The sequence below is a fragment of the Tenrec ecaudatus genome, chromosome 1, assembly GCF_050624435.1.
Source record: "Tenrec ecaudatus isolate mTenEca1 chromosome 1, mTenEca1.hap1, whole genome shotgun sequence".
Classification (NCBI taxonomy): domain Eukaryota; kingdom Metazoa; phylum Chordata; class Mammalia; order Afrosoricida; family Tenrecidae; genus Tenrec; species Tenrec ecaudatus.
This window is the reverse complement of record NC_134530.1, coordinates 136180702-136202164: the sequence shown is the minus strand read 5'-3', so window position 1 is coordinate 136202164 and position 21463 is coordinate 136180702. Positions and strand designations below refer to the sequence as shown.

The window sequence follows — 21463 nt, the reverse complement described above, 5'->3', positions numbered from 1 at the left end:
CAAAAATCCCTCTTTTTCATCAAAGCCTTCTAAAATGTTTTACCTTTATTTTGATTTAATGTAACTTCAATAGAACCAGTAGCTGGAAGCTCAATAAGGGCCTTATTGTTATCATTGCCTCATTTCAGTCATGCCTATTCTTCATAATGCATAAGGAGTGAAGAAACGCTCTGTCTAGAGATCCCAGTCTTTAGTTCACAGCACATTGGAACAGCCAGGGGACTCTTTGGACCAGTGCTGATGCTGGAGCTCCTCTTACTGAGGCACACTGATAGACTTAGGTTAGGGGATGCTCAGCCATTAGACTTGTTAAATGCTTTCAGACTGTTCTAATATGTTGCTAAGCTGCTGAATCTCTAACTTAGGGTATGTTCCTATGCAAGCCTTGTATCTATGAGTAGTTATTTACACATTGTAATTCAAATTATTGTACTTAAGTTTGTTGGGAACATCCCTATTAGAAAAATAGCCTAATTATTTCACTCAATGCTGTCTCCATTGAAGTTTCATAGCTTGCTACATTGCTCAGAAGCTTACAGGTTGGATACGATTTCACCTAAAACAACTAGATGGTGTTGAAAGTCTTTTCCTATTTACCCTAATATTAGTGATTAAAAATGAGGCCCTACTATTTAATTGTGCAACAAAGCTATTTTAAGACAGGCACAAGACTTAACGAACGTCATTGTTCTGTTTGCACATCCATGGTCAGCAGTTGGTTCCCACACTCACCTTGAACCCTGAGTTCATATAAACCATCTACACACGGCTCCCCAAAATGCAGGTGTCAGAACCAAAGTTATTCAATCTATGTATTCTGGTTTCAGATGGGACACCACGAAGACCGTCTGGTTTCCCATTGCTGTGGTCTTCTCTCTTGTGCACCTTTGTACCCACTCTGACTTGGAGTGGGTAAATTGACCGCCCTGCTTCAAGGGAAACTACTTGCATCTCAGAAGACAATGTGTTTGTAAATTAAAATGCTCCTTTGGGAAGCCTAAAATTTTAAATTTCTATCAAAAATTAGAGTTTTGTATTATTATTTTATTTTTTACAGTGTGGGATGCGGGTGCTGGAGCCTGCGAGGAGCAAGCTGGCCCCAAACTTCTCCAAATCCACATTTCTTTGCCTCAAATTCTTACGTGTCCAAGGACAGGGAACCACAGACACGCCTTTGTAGGAGGAGAGTTTTGTACTATAAGTCATAAAATGAGCACTAGGTACTTGATTCAAACTCATATTTATTCTACTTTGTGTGTCTGTTATTAGCATAGTCACTATGCTTTCGTGTTACCATCACATTTTAAATGAATTCATTTTAGTAATGTATATGTGCGTATTTATTTCTTATGTAAACTGATAATCTTTAAAATTTTAAGGTTTGTAACATATGGTTAGTGTAGAATCTTATGTTTACATTTCAATATAGCATCTTACAATTTTTTGTTAATACCCAGCTCTCCTTGACCTTCATAGGTTTCTTACAAACGTGTAGATCAGAATTCTGTGGATAATTTGAGTCAGACAGTCTGCAGCTTCCCATAGCTTTTATCCATCAAATTCTTCCATATTCAATGACCTTACCTGCAAAAGTAAATTGCCTTTGTCTCTTGAACTGCTCCACAGTGGCTCTTCTTTCCAGGGTCTTGGTTTATTTCCTCAAAATATAGATTCAATTAGTAAGGTGAATGGATACTACTCTAATTCACATTTTCCCTGATGCACAGTTCTATTTGAATTACTGTCTCTTGTTTATATACACGTTCAAGAACAACAACGACAAACAAATCAGTGTCCTGTAATTATCTATTCTTTGTAACATTATCCACGGCTTGTTATGATCCACACAGTAAAATGCCTTGGTAAAAACAATAAAATACAAGTAAATACCTCTCTGGTATTCTCTGCATTCAGCCAAGATTCATTTTGACATCAGCAATAGTTTCCCTTATTTCAAATCTTCTTCTGAGTCCAGCATGAATTCCTATAGGCTTTCTGTGTTCTTCTGCAAGCAATTTTCAATGATCTTCAACAACAATTTACTGATGTGTGAAATCAAAAATATTGTTCAATAAATTTTGTATTCTATTGAGTCGCTATTCTTTGGAACAGACATAAGGGTGTACGCTGAGCAAATAATCCACACAGCGTGACCATATGAATAAGAAACCTGAGACAGGCCGAATAGCTAACATTGCTTGCTGAAAGCTAACTGTACTTGAAGCACATACAGCTGAAAATCTAAGACTACAGTCTTCAGTATCAATTGCACCTCAACAGAAAGAAAACAAAAATCCCCATAAATGGACCAATAAGGAACATCATTAAAATTGGAGAAAATATGTAAAATATCAAGGATTTAATTTTATTTAGATTTGCAGTGCAAGAATGAACAGGTGCATTGCTATGATGGGAAACATTTTCTTGTGGCAATTTCCTGATGTCTTATTAATGTAGCTTTCAACTTTCTTGAGCATTCTTTATAATAAACTGCCATGATCATTTCTGTCCTACAAGATAATGTATTGATATTACCTCTTTGTAATACACACACACACCTAACAACCCCCACCCCCAAAACCCAAAACAGCAGTCTACATAACCTTTTCAGTTGAACTCCATGCCTTCAATTTAATTGGCCCAGCAATTCCCTTCACCAACCATTATTTTGATTAGACCTCTCTTGTGAAGGCACTCTGACAATTCTAAGACATGCGTATGTCTGAAAATTTAAGCACGTGTAGGTGACAGATATTCACTGATTGTAGAGACATATTTAAACATAGCTTATTTAGATGAAGTGCATGCTGGTCTGAACTGGAGTCCTAGTAGCACCGACCCTCACAGACTGCCACTGAAATCAATTAATCTATTGTATTGCCCATTAATTCCCCATGTCAAACATTAGGGAGTTCCTTACTTTTTCTAGTAATCATCTCCAACATATAATTTTAAAATGTGTTTTGAATGGTTATTATTGCATGTCATATAAAATAGCCTATGCTACAGTTTATATTCAATGAAATATGCAGATGGATATGTGTATGGTCCTAAACAGAACCTGTTTTTGACTCAAACAAATACATAATTGATTCAAATGTAGCTCAAAGCAATATACATTATATACTGATAGTACCCTTGATGAAGCATATTTATATTTTTAGATTACATACATGGATTTGACACTAGCTGACAAAAGGTTACTTTGAGTCTAAATTGATTTGATGGCAGTGAGTTTGGTTCTATGACTGGTACTAGTCTAACATTTAAGAAAATAATTTATTTACAAGGTTGATGTCCAACTGACCACAAAGTAGGTTAGATTCTTGAAAATGTGTGAAAATCTGTGTAAGGAAGAAGGTTAACATTCTTAGAGGTTAGAGTCAGGAGCACAGACTACTTACAACGTGTGGCAAATTCCTAAACACGGAAGTATCCCTTCTAAGAAGCCAGCGATGCCCCTATTGGAAAACATTCTCATATTACTAATAGTTAATATAACGTTTTATCAGATTTGCTTGATCAAATTTCTTTGAACACACAAAGTGGTATCATATTTTCAAACTTCAAATAACTGAACTTTGGCACATTGCTTTTATCAACTTTCTCCTGATTGTACTAAGTGAAGTGACTTATCACTTTCTCCTGAGTGTAGTAAGTAAAGTGAGTTATTATGTTCTCTGTTCTTATAATGAGAAGGACTTTAAAAGTGTAACAGGAGAACTTCTAGGATAACTACCCACTTCCACCAGTGAAACGGAATTGCTGGGTTTAATTCACATGTGCTGGAGAAAGAACTTTCTAATACAACTTAAAATGTACTTGTTAGAAGACTGAGCTCTGCTGACCCCGACCTCTGGTAAACTGCGCTACCACATAGTACCCCTCCAAGGAGCTGCAGGGCTGTAATATAGTGGGAGTCCGTACAGAAGTCCATTTTCCACCTCATTGACTAGGCCAGATCCCACAAGGAAATACTGTTCTTCATTAAAAAAATTGTTGAATATCTGCAATAAAAGTCAAAAAATATCTTTGTTTAGATTACATTTTATTGGACAGTGACAGACATTAAGAATAAGTGAATTAAATTAAGTATTAGTTTATAAGTACTAGAGGAAAAATAAGCAGAAAGATCAAGCCAAAGGAGTTACACTTAATAGAGAGCATAGCCAGGGATAGTCTTATTAAGAATGTACCATTTTAACAAACCCAAAAGGTGTTATAGGATTTCTCTATGTATTTATCATTCTATTTATCTAGTTATCAACTTATCTATCTTTATATTTGTCATGTAAAAGATTCATAGTCCAAAAGGGGAAAATTGGTAAAGTTTACTGAATCCTCCCTCCTGAAACTAGATCCATGGATTTTGTCTGTTTGGAAAGCTGCTCACCATTTACATGCCAGAGTCACTGGAGTAGAAAGCTAAAGATGATCGAAGCGGCATCAGTAAGAAAAGTATTGAAATTAAATGATAACAGTAATTAATATTAACATTAAGTACTTACACGATTAATATATTAACGTCAAATCTCTACTTACAAGGTTAAGTGAGGGTTTTATGAGAAATAGATAAGATGGAGGACTGTAAGGTTTAACTGTAAGGTTACAGGGGTGCACTGTAAGGTATAACTGACCATCCAAAATATAGATTATGATTTAAAAAGAAATTGAGAAATTATGAAAATCCAAACAAAACTCAGTGCCATTGAATTGATTCTGACTCATAGTGATTCTATAGAACCAAATGGAACCATGCCCTTTGGGTTTCCAAGGCTTGACATCTTTACCCAGGGAGAGCAGCCAGTGGTTTAAACTGCTGACCTTTCGGTTAGTAGCCCAAAGTGTAACTCACTAGGAAACCAGGAATCTTTGATTTAAAAAAAATGTTACCAGTTGAAAAGTAAATCCATTTGCCACAGCAAGTAATGATGGATAAATGCCAGCATAGGAAAAGCCACAGGAAGCAATTATGAGTGTATGAAACTGTGAGAGTAATAAAATCAATCATAGACTGCTTAGAGCAAGGGAGGAGGCTGACAGAAGATGGAAGCAGAAAAGTAAATTGTGGACAGATCTTAAAACGTGAAGATCTTGTCAAGGTAAGGATTTAGAACATTATGCTGTAAGTTATGGATAGATTTTTTAAGCAAGTATATTACATGAACGACTTTGTTCTTTATGAGTATTAGATCTAGGGTTCGATGGAGTCAATTCATTCTGATGAGGATAAATATCAATCAAGTTGGCTGCTTGGCATCAGGTAGACAACATAACTGATTGATTGACTGAGTAGTGCGCATTTTCCCATTTGTTTTGACATGTGTGTACATAACCTCAAAATAAAAATGATATTTTTAGTATGCCTGGTTTAGTCCATAATTCTTTATAGCAGCAATCTTTAAGTCAATTCTATCACTAAATTTATAAGTATAATCTCATACATATCATAAAATAATTTACATTTTGATCATGATAACTACCGTGAGACACATATGCTAAAATTTCTTTAACAAGTAAAGACATGACAGTTAAAAATTTTAGAAATATAAACTAAAACTGTTATATAGGAAAGTTAAGGATGATGAAAGCAAATTTTAGATGAATTTTATGTCATCAACTGATATGACCTTGAGCTTCCTGTAACATAGTTCATGTTAATTCATATTTTATGACAAATTCTATGCCTTTAAAGCTGATTTACTTTGTTACTCTCTCTATTGCGACAAGTTTAAGTTTCAAAGGATGTCATGTTTAACTTCAGGAATAGGAACATTATTTCAAATGAAAGTTAATGCCAATTAGGATTAGATATGTACTTGGAACATATTTTTATGTCCATTTCGAACTGAGAGTTAAGGGTGTCATCAACCGAAGTTAAGTTTTCAGCTCATCAGTTGAAGAAAACAGAAACACATTGGAGGCAATTGTTCTAATGATGGTCTTTGTCTTCCGAACACCCACCTCTATTGTCTAGATGGACAGTTAGTGGACCTAAGGAGAGCTTTCTAGAAAGGGTAAGAAATTGAATTAGATGATGATTTTTTTCATATTATTTCATATATAAATAAATTAAATGATCAAAGTAATTAATATTAACAAAGTATTTTGCCTTTATTTATGTAATAATGTATCAGAAATAAAGCATTGAGATAGATAAAAGTGCTACAGCCAATTTTTCTGTGTTTCCGATCAACTTCAACTTACAAAATCATACTCGAAAATCCCAGTAGATCTGCCTCACAGATCTCTTTAAGATGCTAAAGCTTAGAGAGGTCACTTTGAGGATTAATGTGAAGCCGACTCAACCCACAGTGTTTGCAGGCATGTCAAATACAGGCAAAAGCTAGAAAATGATCATGAAGACCACAGAATAATTGGTTCATTTGAGTTTAGGTGTTGGTGAAGAATACTCACAGTGTCACAGCCTCCAGAACAAGCAAATCTATCTTGGAAGTAGTCTAGCTCCTCAGAAATGGACAAGATTTTACCTCACAAACTTCAGATATCTTATCCAGAGAGACAAGTACTAGGAAAGGACATAATGCTTAGTAAAATGTCTGCACAAGAGTGGACATCCCTCAATGAGCTTGACTGATCCACTGGATTCAACAGAAGGATTGAACATAACACCATGAGCATGGTTCAGGGCAGAAGGTCTTTTGTTCTAGCGAACATAAGATCACTAGGAGCCGAAACCATCCAGACGGTACCAAACAACAATATTGACAATGCACCCTATGTCTTCTTTACATTATCCTTGGCCTCAATATTTTTAAAAATTTCTTCCAAAAGGCTTTTAAATACATTATACTTGTGATAAATTATTCTTTGATTATTTCTTCATGCTACTGATTGAATAAATCTGGTCAAAGATTACAACTCTGACACAAATTTGATGTTAATGCAATATTCCCTTGTTCTGTTCATACAACAACCTCTTCATCTATGTATAGGTTTCACATGAGCACAATGGAATCTTCTGGAATTCTTATCCTTCTCAAGGCTATTCATAGTTTGTTAGAATTCACACAGTAGAATGCCCTGGCATAGTCAATAAAACACAAATAAATGTATTTCTGGCATTCTCTGCTTTGAGCCAAGACCCATCTGACACAAGAAACAATATTTTCTATATGAATTGCATTTGCTATAAAGAAAATTAAAAATATTTCAAGTGGACAAATAGATAACATCATGATGCATAGAGAAATAATTAAAGTTGTCAAAGATCTTGCCACACTTGAATCCACAATCAGGTGCTCATGGAAGCAGAAGTCAAGAGATCAAAGGACATCGTGAATTGATAAATCTGTGGCACTAAATATCTTTAAAATGTCGAAAAGCACACATCTTATTTTGAGGACTAAGGGGCACCTGACTCAAATCATAATATTTTCCAACACCTCATATGCTTGTGAAAGTTGGATTTTGAATAAGGAAGACCAAATAATATTCAATGTGTTTGAATTTCAGTGCTGGTATAAAATATTGAAAGTATCACAGAGTGCCCATAGAACAACCAACTCTGTCTTGGAAGAAGTACAGCCAGAATGCTTCTTGGAAGCAGGAATGGCAAGATTTTGTCTCACATACTTTTGAAATATTATAGGACAGATCAGTCCCAGGAAAAGCACAATATTCTTGGTAAAGCAAAAGAGCAACGAAAAATGCAGGAAACCCCTTGACAAGTTGGATTGAAACCATCCATTTTCAACAATGAGCTCAAACGTAAGGACACTTTTGAGAATGGGGAAAGAACGGACAGTGTTTGGGTTGGTAGGACATGGGTCACTATGAATTGGAACTGAATCAATGGCACCAAACAAGAAGAGCAACAAAATATAGATAATTTCAGTCTGTATCCATTATGCTGATGTTATAGTGGATGGATTTCCTCTCCATATAGCCTTTCAATTATGTCTGTTTAAATGATACATTGTAAATGTTTGCCCTGTGTTTTACTTTAACATTTCTTTTTGATTTTCACTGTCTTTTTCATCTTTTTCTTAGGACACTGTGTTCCCTTTTACATTATAGAGTTAACTTTAAATCTTTCCACTTTCAATTTTAGATACACTTCCACTGAGAATTATTTTCTTATTTTGAGGTGAGCATGCTGGCTGTTGAAGAGGGCATATGTAAATTTAAAGCACATCCTTGTTAGTAACGTGTTTGAAATATGAGACTCCATCTGTGAAGTTTTACAGTGCTAATTGGCAGGTGCTACACCTCCTAAAATGTTCCGCATCCAAACAAATGACAAAGGCACCAGATGGGACTTGTCCAACAAGAAGCCTCAAGAGCTCTTCCCTTCTAGCTCCAGAAAATTACCCTAAATATTTATTCTGTGATGCTATTTGTTATGATGATAGTAAGGAGGTGGATTGGGAAAATAGTGAACAATAAAACGTGTCTCCTTGAATTTCACAGAATTTTTGTTCCATGTGTATAGCTTTCTGACAAAAGCTGTATCATCTACATGAAAGATAAAAGCAACAATGTTTATATATTTTATACTATTTTATGCAGATGAATAATACATTTATTTCACAATACTGTATACTAAACAAAGAACATCACGGTGGAATAGATTTCCACTCATAGAACCATTTAGGACAGAATTTCCCTATGTTGTTTTCAAGCTCATAGATATATATGACAATATACTACCTTATCATATTTCCAAGGACCTGCTAATAGATCTGAACCACTAACCTTTTGTTTAGCAGCTCAGTGCTTAACCATTGTGCCAAGAGGGCTCCTTCCCACATTGTTGGTGTCGAGGCCCATCCAGTCATTTCCAACCCAGTGACCCTCTGCACAACAAAAAGAAACACTGCCCAGTCCTGTTACATCCTCAGCTCATTGTTGCAACCACTAACAAATTCATAAAATAGATTATGCATCAACAAAAAACAATGACAATACTCTCAAACTTCACAAGACATGGGAAAAACAAAAGAACCTTATGCTTAGCAATTTTAGTTAATCTTATAAAGGTAAATATGTGATTATAAGGAAAAACAAACATATTTTCACACTGAAAGATAGACTTTGAAGCCTAGGAGGAGGATAGGGATGCACCTGAAACAGGGGGAGGGGATAGGAACTTACAGAGGGAGACAGAGGATGGGAGAGGAATAAAAAGAAAGAAAGAGAACCATTTTTGTGGGGTCTTAACAGAATATGCTTACTGATTTCATTGGTTGAGATGGTCTCTAACTTGATACAATATGTTTCTTTTTAAAAAATGAAAAAAATTAACAAACTAGCGTGAAGTCTCATCGTCTTCATAAAAGAAATAAATTAACAATCCTTCGGATTCCTCAACTCTCAAACCGAAATATTAGTTCAAGTAGCATTAGAAGGATGAAATGTAAAAGTGAATTGGACTTGGTGTCCTTAGTGACTTTGAGGTTCATTTCAAACATATGCAAGAAAACATAAGCAATCTCATCAATATACTGCATGTCATATGCATTAGGTTCTTGTTGCTGTTCTGTGCTTTGGAATCGACATCAACTCATATGACTCTACGTACAACCGAGCAGAGCACAGCCCAACCCGCCCCCTCTGCACAGTTGTTCACATGCTTGGGCTCATTGTCCAGGTCCTGCCCAAATATGTAAAACAAAATCACCATATGTGCCCATTAAGAATCTACAGGTTCTTCAAAGACAGATCAGTTTGTCCTCTTAGCAGACCATGTTATTTTCAATCATTTTGCCAACATCACAATTCTAACACCTCAATTCTTCCTTGGTCTTCCTTATGCCACATCCAGCTTTCACAGGCATAGGAAGCAACGGAAAATGTCCTGCATGTGCCAGGCTCACCTTGGTCCTCAAAGTGACATCCTTGCTCTTCAACACTCTAAAGAGGTCTGTGAGCACATTCACCACTGCAGTTTGTAATTTTATCACTTAACTGTATTGTCCATGCACATTGTTTGTAGATTCAAGAAAGACAAAATCTTTGACTTCATTTTTCCCTTTGATATAATGTTAATTATTGGCCTAGTTGTGAGGATTTTGATTTTCTTTACATTGATTTGTAATCCATGCTGAAGATTGTAATCTTTGATCTTCATCAGGAAGTGTTTCACGTCATTCTCACTTCCACTAGGCAGGGTGATGCCAACTGCTTGTCACAGCTTGTTAATAAACCTTCCACCAATTCTGTTGTGACATTCTTTCTCATATAATCTGGCTTCTCTGATTATTTGCTCAGCATGAAGAAGCCTGGTGAGAGGATGCGAGCCTCGCTCACAACATGCCTGATTTTAAACTGTGCAGAATGCACTTGTTCTGTCCACACAGCAGCCTCTTGGTCCATTTCTAAATTCTACCTGAGCACAATGAAGGGTTCTGCAATGCCCATTGTTCCCAAGATTATCCATCGCTTGCCATGAACTATACAGTCGGACATCTTTGCATATTCAAAGAAACACAAGTAAACATCTTTCTGGTATTCTCTGCTTCCTGCCAAGATCCATTTCTCATAAGCAATGATAATCTTTATTCCATGTCCTCTTCTGAATCCGGCCTGAACTTCTGAAATCTCCTTGTCAAGGGAATACTGCAACCATTGTTGGGTAATTTTCAGCAAAAAATTTACTTGTATATGATAAAAGTAATGTTGTTCTATAATTTGAGCATTCTGTTGGGTCACATTTCTTTGGAGTGGGTACAAATATGAATCGTTCCTGTCAGTTGACGAAGGGGCTGTCTTCCAGATTTTCTGGCATAAATGAGTAAGTTCTCCTAAATCTTCATCAGCTTGTTGAAATGTTTCAATTGGTTTTCTACCAATTCCTGGACCCTAGTTTTTGGCCAGTGCTTTCAGCGCAGCTTGAACTTCTTCCTCCAGTACATTGTTGTTTGCTCATATCCTACTTCTTGAAATGGTTGAATGTCAATTAGTTTTTAGCACAGTGACCCTGTGTTCTTAGTCATTCTTCTTTTGCTATGCCATTAATCATTAAATATTTCACCCACCCATATAAGTTTTTAAAAAAAGAAAGGAAGGAAGAAAGAAAGAAACAGAGAAAAAGAAAGAATCAAATAAATATGTAAAAATATATACAAACTAGTTATTATAAATAATTTCCCAATATAACTGTATATAAGTAACTGTAAGTAAGTATTAATTTTAAAATTCTAATACATAACTGATTATGTGTTGAAGTGCATATACTTAATATGATCTTTTGTTGGGAAAATAGGCAATATCTTTCAATATTTAATTTCTTATATTAGTTGAAGAACAAATTGTCCTAAAGAATCTTTCCCCCAGATGTATGCATATATATATTCAAACTCACTGCCATTGAGTCAATTCTGATAGTGAACTTATACAAAGTCATATGTTTTCTATTTAAGATTTATAAGAGTTTTAGTGTTTGAACATTACACATAGTATTCACAATATATGAGTGTACACACATATACATTGCGTTTTACTTATATACCTTGTCAGATTAGTTGTAGTACATTTGTTATAAAACAAAGCCATAAAGTTCTTTACTTGAAAATCATAGACAATGCAAAAAGTTTCGACTATACCCATGACTTTTATGATCCCTTTCTATAAATTACATTATTATTTAATGAACAACAGTATTTCTACATCTACTATTACCTCATTTTAGACCCCCTTTAAAAATATAGCCTATATATGATTACAATGATCTCGGGTGAGACAGTGTCTAAACACTCAGCTACTAACTGAAAGGTCAGTAGTACGAACGTACCAGCTGCTCTGCTCAAGAAGTGCCAAGCCTGCTTCTGAAAGATTACAGCCTGATAGACCCTATGGGACAGTTCTATTTTGTTATATAGGGCAGTATAGATGGACTTGTTTGGTTTGGTATATGTATAATTCCATGAAAAATTAGGGAACAGTTTTTCAAATGCTTACCACACATACTGTGTACAAATAAACATGCTTTTAAATATTTTGTTATAGCTATTAGTTAATTTATTTTCTTTAGATTTTTATCACATATTTAAGGACTTTGTACAATTAAAAGACTTCTGTCAGATAACTATCTTTTACATATTCCATTGGATTTTGTTTCCTTTTCTGATTTCTAATTTACCTATTACTTCTTTTAATATTCTATTTTCCCATTTACTGAATGATGTTTTTTGTGATTTATTTTCTAAAATAGTCGAAGTTATTCTAAGGTTTTATTACATTGAGTTCTACATTATTTATTTCTCTCTCCCTTCTTTTAATGTCAAAATTTGCATAGACAGATCACCAATAAGTTCAGGAAATATTTTATCCTAGTAGTTATTAAACATAACATTCTCTACTGCATTATTTAACAAGTAGTTTGCTATAATAGATTTCATTGACTCAATACATATTTAGAAGAGTTTATATATGTGTATGTGCTTAAATACATACATATTATTAATTTTCCCAGTGATTACAGTGGTGTTGGTAATGTACTGTAGGAGTTTTCAAAGATTTTCCTGAATACTTAGTCCTATACCTTTCTGGTATCAAGTTATAATCTATGCAGTATCTACCTTTTGGAATAAATTACTTTCTTGTTATGAAAATAAACACAAACAATGAACATAGTTTCAGTTCTTATCTCTGGAAATACTAAGTTCACTCACAGAGAAAGTTAAAATTTTGTTGGCATCAACTTTCAACTGAAATAATGATTTATACATCAGGAATACTTTTCACACTGATGTGGAGTCAATGAACTGTAGTGAATTTATGTCTTATCACCTATTCCCACCAACTGGAATGTTATCTAATAATACTTTAAATCTATTTACATAAATTTCTTTATCAGTTTTGTATAGTTGCATTGTTCAAGATGATTATTAATATTCTATTTGTATTGAAAGAGTTTTCAGTCTTTGTCTCTTAGTTTAAGAGGTCAATTCAATTTTAATAGCATTTTTATATAACAGAACATATTATTGCTGACAGAGTTAATAACTGAGTTTTTGTATATACAACAAAAGTTTCACTTGTGGTATTAGCAGTGCATAATTTTCTAGTAGAATTAGTAACATTAAGCTGTTTGTCATTTCACCTGCTTATATTGTTGCAAATATGGTGAAGTGATTTTAACCTAGACTCAAGAACAAAAACATATACAAAAATTAAAAAACCACAATGATGATAAAGGTAATTTGATTTCTATATGTCAGAAGTTTCTAAAAAATGCCATCCATTTGTCTGTGTTGTGATGCTGCTGTGCCTTCTGTGTTTCTGTGATGTTGGAAGTGAAGTCAGCGGTATTTCAAATACCAGCATGGTCATCTGCTAAAGAAGCCACTGAGGGACTTCCAGTCAAAAGATCAGGAAGAAAGACATGGCTACCACTTCTGAAAAAAAACAAAAACTGGTCAGTGAAAGGCTCCAAGACAGTAGCCAAACATTGTACCACAGGCATGGGAGAAAAAACATTTGCTTTTCTCAAGGTACTCAAAATGCCACTGCTGAAGGTTGCCTTCTCAAAGTCTTATTGATGTTTGGGGGACCTTCATTTCTGATGTGACCTTGAATTTAGAGACCACTTCAAGGATAGATTTGACAAAAAGAGCACTGAGCAGACACCTCCAAATTTGTGGAGTCACCATAGACAGCGGAGAGCAAAAGTGGACCTCATTCCCGGTGCTGCTCCTTGAGGATGGTGTTCCTGCATGGAGCAGCGCGTTCCCAGAGGTGACTGCAGTCAGCCTCAGCTTGAGACATGACATCATGGCCTCTCCCTAGATGGCTGCACTACAGAGGATAACCCTAAACATACGGCTCGGTGAGAAGGGCTAGTCTGACCCTCACAGATGGGGCAAATCAAGAGAGGACACGATGAATCAGTGATGGTGCAAGACAAGGAGTCCCCAAAGTACCCATCATAGCCTTCTTAGTAGGGGTGGGGTGGGGGAATAAAACTTGGCACCCATTCTGGACTGGTTGAGGATTGCTCAAAAGCGGGCCAAACTGAATGTGTAACTGAGGGGTGGTAGGGGTGAGGAGCACTAGACTGCTCCATCCCTGATTGCAGGAATAGCAAAGGGGAGATTCAAGATGCTTACCTTTCTGACATGGGTGCTGACAACTGAAAGGGTATATGAGTTGCTAGGCAAGCAGGACCTGGGATCTGTACCTCTGGAAGAAAGGGGGACATGGCTGAGGGTTTATAACATGTCCTTCTTGCTATTTAACAGAGAGATTGTCATCTGCTCTGTGTTAGGATTCCTGTTAGTCTTTTGACTATCTGCATGCTTCATTTTGTTTTGGTGTTTATGTATACAAGATAAGCATCCTCAGGGAGACAGTGACTAGTTCCTTGGTTCCTGGGAGGCATGGGAGGGGAGGGTCAGGGGAAGGGAGTGGGGAGCCAATAGTGGTGGGTACAGGCAAAAATAAATGTCCTAAAATTGATGGTGAGGAGCGTGTAGTTTTTTTGGTTGTGTTTAATCAATTGAGTTTTATCTGAGATGAACTACTGAGAGGCTAATGACAGATAAACATGATTGTGGGGCAGGAGAAAAAGAGAAAAAAGGAAAGAAGAAAAATTATATATATATATATATATATATATATATATATATATATATGAAAATGCAACAAGGAAGCAGATAGACTTTGGGCCTCTACTTAAATTTTACCTCAGTATGTACAAGAACAGTATGATACCTTCTTGATAAGATTATTGAAAACAAAATGGGTACATAAGCAAATGTGGTGAAGAAAGTTGATGGTGCCTGGCTATTAAAAGATAAAACGTCTGGGGTCTTAAAGGATTGTAGTTAAGCAAGTGACCATCTAGCAGGGAAGCAACAAAGCCCACATGGAAGAAGCCGCCTGTGTGATCATGAGGTGTTGATGGGAAGAGGCAGCAGTTCAAAAACAAGCAATCCAATTGATGTGAAGTGGTGTGCACAGAGTGGAGGCTCAAAACCCACTTGTACGATAATTGGACTTCCCCCCCTCAGAAGGACCACATGGAAGGGTGTGGTATAGCACTGATGAACCACATAGCCATCCTTTAGTTCTCTAATATTCCCTCCCCTTACTAATATGCTATTATGCTTTTTGTTATACCTCATTAATCATATTAGGTGTGTGTACATTCATTTGCATATTTAAGATCATTCAGTATATGAAGGCAAAGATAGATAGATAACTCTTCAGAAACAGTAATAGGAGCAACGATTCCCTGAGAGTACAAGAAGGCAGTCAGGGCGGGAGGGTGGGGGATGGCACTGGAGGAGTAGGGTGCTGATAATATTGCTGACTCTATAACCCCACTCGATCAGATTGAACAAAATAATTGTATGTGAATGGATACACTGGATTGTGTAAGATATAGAAAAAAAAAGACTATTATAGGTCGAAAAAAATAAGGGTCCCTGGGGGGTAGGGTGGGGAAGGAGGGGATAAAGATGAGGTGATGTCAAGGAGTTCAAGAAGAAAGAAAATGTTTTGAAACTGATCGTGGTAGCAATTCTACAATACTTATTGATGTGATTGAACTATGGAATGTTATGATATCTGTAAGAGCTTCCAATAACATGATTAAAATTATATATATTAGATATATATTATATTAGATGTATTATATATATATATTAGATTACATATATGTTGTGAAGTTTAAAAGTGCACATTTAGCTTTGTTTAAAGAGCTTATGTAGTTATACATACAAGTATTTTGTACATCGCAATATCTGAGAATTCCAAATAAAATATCTTTAAATTATGTTAACAAAGAAAGAAAGAAAGAAATGACAAGACTAAAATGGTTTCAAAAAGGCTTTGAAATTTGTTCATGAAAATGGAGATGCGAAAGCAACTGAAGGATATAATGAAAGTAAAGAGTTAAACAGAACAGTTTGAAGATCAGCTCAGGACGTGTTACAGCTCTTTTAGAATTTGTCTAGCAGGTTCTCTGGCTTTTCCTTGAAAACCCTTGGGGAAAAAAGAGTAGAAGCTCTGGAAAACAAAGTAAAGTACTATAATCATAGGTTCAAGGTGAAAGAACTGAAGCAAAAGTTAAATCTTCGAGTTACAAGGTGAAAATAATATGTAGGAAAAATATTGAATGCTGTTGGGATCATCAAAAGAAGTTTGAAGGAATCGAAGGAGCCACTGGACCGAAGAAGACATACCAGTAGGATGCAACATTTTCAAACAACATTCAACCTTTCCAAGAGGAAGTATATGATCAAGAAGTGATGGTTCTGAAGGAAGACATCCAAGCTTCACTGAAGGCATTGGTTAAAAACAAAGGTTCAGAAATTGTTGGAATTCAAATTAAAATATGGTAATAAAGAGAATCTAGTGTTCAACCATTCATGCTAAGAAATTCATAAATTTTAAAGAATCAGCCAATTAACTAGAAGGGATTCTTATTTCGGTGTTTACAAATAAAGGTAAAATAATGGAATACAGAAATTATCAAATAATATCATATGAAAGTACATTTACTGGAGATAATTCACAAATGGTTGCAGTGTTATATCCAAAGGGAACATCCAGATATTCAAGCCAAATTCTGAAGAAGACTTGCAATGAGGGCCATGATTCCTTGTGTCAGATGGATATAAAGTGAAAGCAGAGAATTCCAGAAAGATTTCAAGCAGTGTTTAATTGACAGTGCCAAAGTATTTGTCTGTGTGCAACCTAACAAATTACAGATAACATTGTGAAGAATGAATTCCAAAACAATTAATTGTGTGAGGAGGAAACTACAGCACACATACCGATCCAGTGGGAGTCATTGGAAGAAAAGAAGTGGCGGCTGCATGATTCACGCTTAGAAAAGGCATGTGTCAGGAGTGGGTCTGTTTGCCCTGCTTAGTCATTTCATGTGCTCAGTAAGTAAGCCAGGAAGTTGGACTACATGAAGAAGAACACGGAAGCGGGACCAGAAGATACCTCGTTAACAACCTGAGGTATATAAAGGGCACAACGTTGCCTATAAAAAGTGAACGATGAAAGACTAGAGTCTTCCATACAGATTAAACCGCAACATACAGAAAAAAGGATCCTCACAACTGGACCAAAAGCAAAGCCATAATAGTAGAAAATAATTGTAGTCAAAGATTTTATTTGACCTGGATCCACAATCAAGACTCATGGAAGCAACAGGCAAATTAAAAGGCATTTTTGAATTGGGTAAATCTGTGGCAAAACAACAACTGAAAGTGTTACAAACTGTCTCTCTGAAGTCTAAGGTAAGAATGGCCTACATGATGGTATTCTCAATAGCTTCATATGTACGTAAGCGCTATTAAATGTATAAGAAAGAAAATTAATTTATGTCTTTGAATTATAATGTTGGCAGAGATTATTGCATATTCTATGGAAGCCCCGAAGAAGGAACACATTTGTCTTGGAAGAAGTACTGCTAGAATATGGCTTAGACGCAAGAATAAGAAGACTCAGCCTCATGTACTTCAGATAAGATGTCAGGAGAAACTAGTGTCTGGAGGATATTATGCTCCGTGAGAGTAAATGGTCAGTAAAAGAGAGATTGACACAGTCACAGCTTCCATGGGCTCCCACACACTGATTGTGAGGTCGGCACTGACTCTGGAGTGTTCTGTTCTGTTGAACCTCAGGTCACTATGAGAGGGAAGTGACTCAATTGCATTTAATAATAACGAGGTAAAAGGATCCGTGGGGGATGCAAACTGTCAACATGCAGTGTTGCTACATGCTAAGTAGATTGAAGGCCACCCTGATCTTGAAAGAAATGTTCAGAGATGTACTTTTGACAAAGGAGTCATTGAAAATTCCAGGTAAAAGAGCTTTGTTCTTACATTCATGGGCTTGCCACAATAAGGCCATTGGAATGAATGAAAAGGAAACTAAAATAGAATATTTCCTTTAATATAAAATATAAATGTATACTCATAAATTCAAAACTCACTGTCAATCAGTAGATGATAACTGCTAGCAGTCCTATAATACCGCAGTCATAGTTCCTATAGAACTGCCCCTGTGGGTTTCCAATACTGTTATTCTTTATGGGTATAGAAAGCCCCATCTTTCTCCCTAGGAGTGGCTGTGACTTCAAACTGCTGACCTTTGAGAGCACAGCTCAAAGCATATCAACTACCCACCAAGGATCAAACTATATGTGTAATATGTTATACTCAGTTCACTACCATTGGTTCAATTATAATGAAATGACTCTTTGGAATAGGATTGAACTGCCCCTGTGGATTTTTGAGACTGTAAACTGTTTAAGGGAGTAGAAAACATCATCTTTCTACTGAGGAGTGGCTAGTGGTTTCAAACTGATGATCTTGTTGGTCACAGAAACAAATGCATTATTTTATAAACATGCTTTTCATGAAATCAATATTAAACAAAATAGTCAGAAAATGGTTTTTTGTGAATTACATTAAAGCTAATTAACTTATAATGACAATATAAATCTTGTAACAATATATTTTAAAATAAAAAATTGTAGGCAATTAAGTGGTTCTATTTACATTCTATGATTCCTAGCTCCCTTACAAACATCCAACCCCTACCAATAATGAGTAGGAAAAACATGAAGAAGTAGTCTTCAGCAGCATAAAAGTTCTAAGGTAGTACTTACTATTTTGAGTATTGTCGTTACATAATCTCCTGTCAACTTGAGCAAAGGAGTGGAGTCTAGCCTGTCAGTGAGGTCACAGCTTGACTGACTTCTGATTTGGAGTTGCAGCAGAGATAAATAACTCACTGGTGGTCAGACCCACTCTCTCTGCCTTCCCTTTCCTGCTTTTGAGACAGTCAGAGAGCTGGAGGAACCATGTGGAGACCTGTGACAGGATTGAGATACTTCCACTGCCACTGGATCTAAAAGATCTTCCAACTGCTGGCCTGTGATCCTCTTGCATCTGGCATTATCGCATGTGCTCTATGACACTGAAGAGCAATTTATGGACTAGTATCGGACATATGGGCTAATATCGGATTTATGGACTTGATCTGGACTGGGGCTGGTATATTTTCTCAATATGTAATTGCACTTTTATATAAAGCTCTTTATTATACACATATGAATGTCTATGAATGGGTTTCTCTGCTCAACCTGGACTAACACAGTAAGAAAGGATAGTCTTGGGTCGAATGTAATTTACTTTGGGGCACATTCAATTCTAGGTCTTGGAGTGCAACTCTTACAAGAATTTTACAGAGAATATTACCAAGATCATTCCAGAGAAATGAGGTCATATTTGTTTTATAAATATCTAGGAAAATTAGAAACCAACTCTACATTCCAGAGAAATGAGGGCACACTGTTGGGGGCAGGTGCATGTAAAAGGCAGCTGATATCAAGGTGTTTAAGAAGAAAGAGAATGTTTTGAAACTGATTGTGTTAGCCACTGTACAATACTCCATGATGTGATTAAATTATGGAATAATATGATATCTGAATTAGCTCCAAATATAATGATGTTGGATAAAGAAAGATAGAAGAAATGGTATTAGAATGGATTCTGGTGATGATTTTACCATTATTTTCAATATTATTGAACTATTGAATTTTATATTATATAAATTAATGTGAATAAAACTGTTTTAAAAACATCAAAAATCAAATGTTTATATAAACATCAATATGTTAGATGATAGTAAGCTGAAATGGACTCTTACTACCCAATCTGATTAAGAAAAACATGTTTTACTTTGCCTAGACCAACTCAATCAAGAGGAAGAACATTGTTAACAGCACAAAAGCTGACTGCAGATGGAATGCATTGAAATAAAAAAGAGGACATCAATCAGAAAATGAGATTGGGGGCTTCTGTAGAACACATCACCAATTGCTCATATGAAGTTTAAGTTCAAGCCGGAGAAAATTCAAAGAAGTTCTTGAAAGACAACCCATGACAACAAGTGACTCCCACCTGAATTTTGAGGACATCTCAAGAACAGATTGGATGCATTGAACATTAATGACTGAAACCTGATGAGCTGTGTGATGACATCAAGAGCATCATATCCGTTGACAGTAAAAGGTCATTAAAAAGATGGGAGATAAAGGAAGCATCAAAGTTAGAAGAAATTCTGAGCATTGCTCTTCATGGTAGAGTAGCTAAGGCTAGTGGTAGAAATGATGAAGAGACGATCAGTAAATTTCCAAATGTGGCTTGAGAAGACAAAATACAACATATTAATGACATGTGAAAAGACCTAGAGTTAGAGAACATGCTCAATATTTCTTCAACTGAAATAATTCAAGAAAAAGCTTATATTTCAGTACTGAAATAGTCTACAAGAAAAATATTGAATGATGCAATAAGTATCCAAAGAAGACTGAGCGAATACACAGATTCTCGATACAACAAAGAACTAATCAACATTCCACCATTCCAAGAGGTAGCATATGGACAGTAACCAATAGTCCTGGAGAAAGATATGAAAGTGGCAATGAGAACTTTATCTAACCACCAATTGATGGAATACCAAATGAACTATTTCACCAAACTGATGAAGCACTACAAGCACTTACTCATCTATGACAAATGTGGAAAAGACCTACTTAACTAACTGACTGGGAGAGATCCTTATTTGTTCCCATTCAAAAAAGGCGATTCAACAGAATACTCAAATGATAGAACAATATCATCGATATTGTATACAAGTGAAATTTTGTGGAAGACATCCAAGAACAGTTGCAGCAGTACATTGACTGGAGTTGGAGGGGCCAGCGGTTCAAGCACGATTCAGAAAAGGACCAGTAACAAGGTTGAAGTAAGATGATGGATCGTGGCTGAGAACAGAGAATAGCAGAAAGTGCTTTCTAGTGTTTTATTGCCTATGCAAGGCACTGGATGATGTGGATCATAACAAACTCTTCAAAGCTATGAGAAGAATGGGGATTTCAGAACACTTCATTGTGCTCATGTGGAACCTGTACATGGATCAAGAGGCAGCTGTGGGAACAGAACAGGGGAATACTGATTACATGTTTTAAAATCAAGAATGGTGTGTGCCCACGTTGTATCCTCTTACCATATTTATTCAATGTGTAATAAGAGAAGTTGAATTGTATGAAGAAGAATGTAATAATATATTTGGAAGAAGGCTTAACCCATGATATGCAGATTCACTTGTTTGCTGAAAATGAAGTGAATTTGAAACACTTGACAATAAAATAAAGGACTATAACTTTCAGTATGGATTACAAGGCAAGGTAAAGAAGACAAAATCCTCACAACTGAACCAATAGGCAACATCATGATAAATGGTGAAATATTGAAGTAGTTCTGGATCCATAGAAGCAGCAATCCAGCGACCAAGTCACAAACTGCATTGGGTAAAACTACACATCCTTAAAATGTTGAAAAGCAAGGATGTTGCCTTGAAGATCAAAGTGTGCCTGACCCAAATGATGGTATTTTCAATAGCCTCATACACGAGTGTATGTGAAACTTGGACATTGAATAAGAAAGACAGAAAAATTCAATATAATTGA

The 21463-nt window shown here is 35.9% G+C and overlaps 2 non-coding genes across 2 annotated transcripts; one reads left to right on the top strand and one right to left on the bottom strand.

The window, feature by feature from the left end:
* Nucleotides 1–1054: 1054 nt before the first annotated feature.
* On the bottom strand, nucleotides 1055–1185 carry LOC142437821 (small nucleolar RNA SNORA38). The gene has a single exon (XR_012782336.1). It is a non-coding gene; the product is annotated as a small nucleolar RNA SNORA38 (small nucleolar RNA).
* Nucleotides 1186–15892: 14707 nt separating this feature from the next.
* On the top strand, nucleotides 15893–15954 carry LOC142438330 (U7 small nuclear RNA). The gene has a single exon (XR_012782726.1). It is a non-coding gene; the product is annotated as a U7 small nuclear RNA (small nuclear RNA).
* The last annotated feature ends 5509 nt before the right edge of the window (nucleotides 15955–21463 follow it).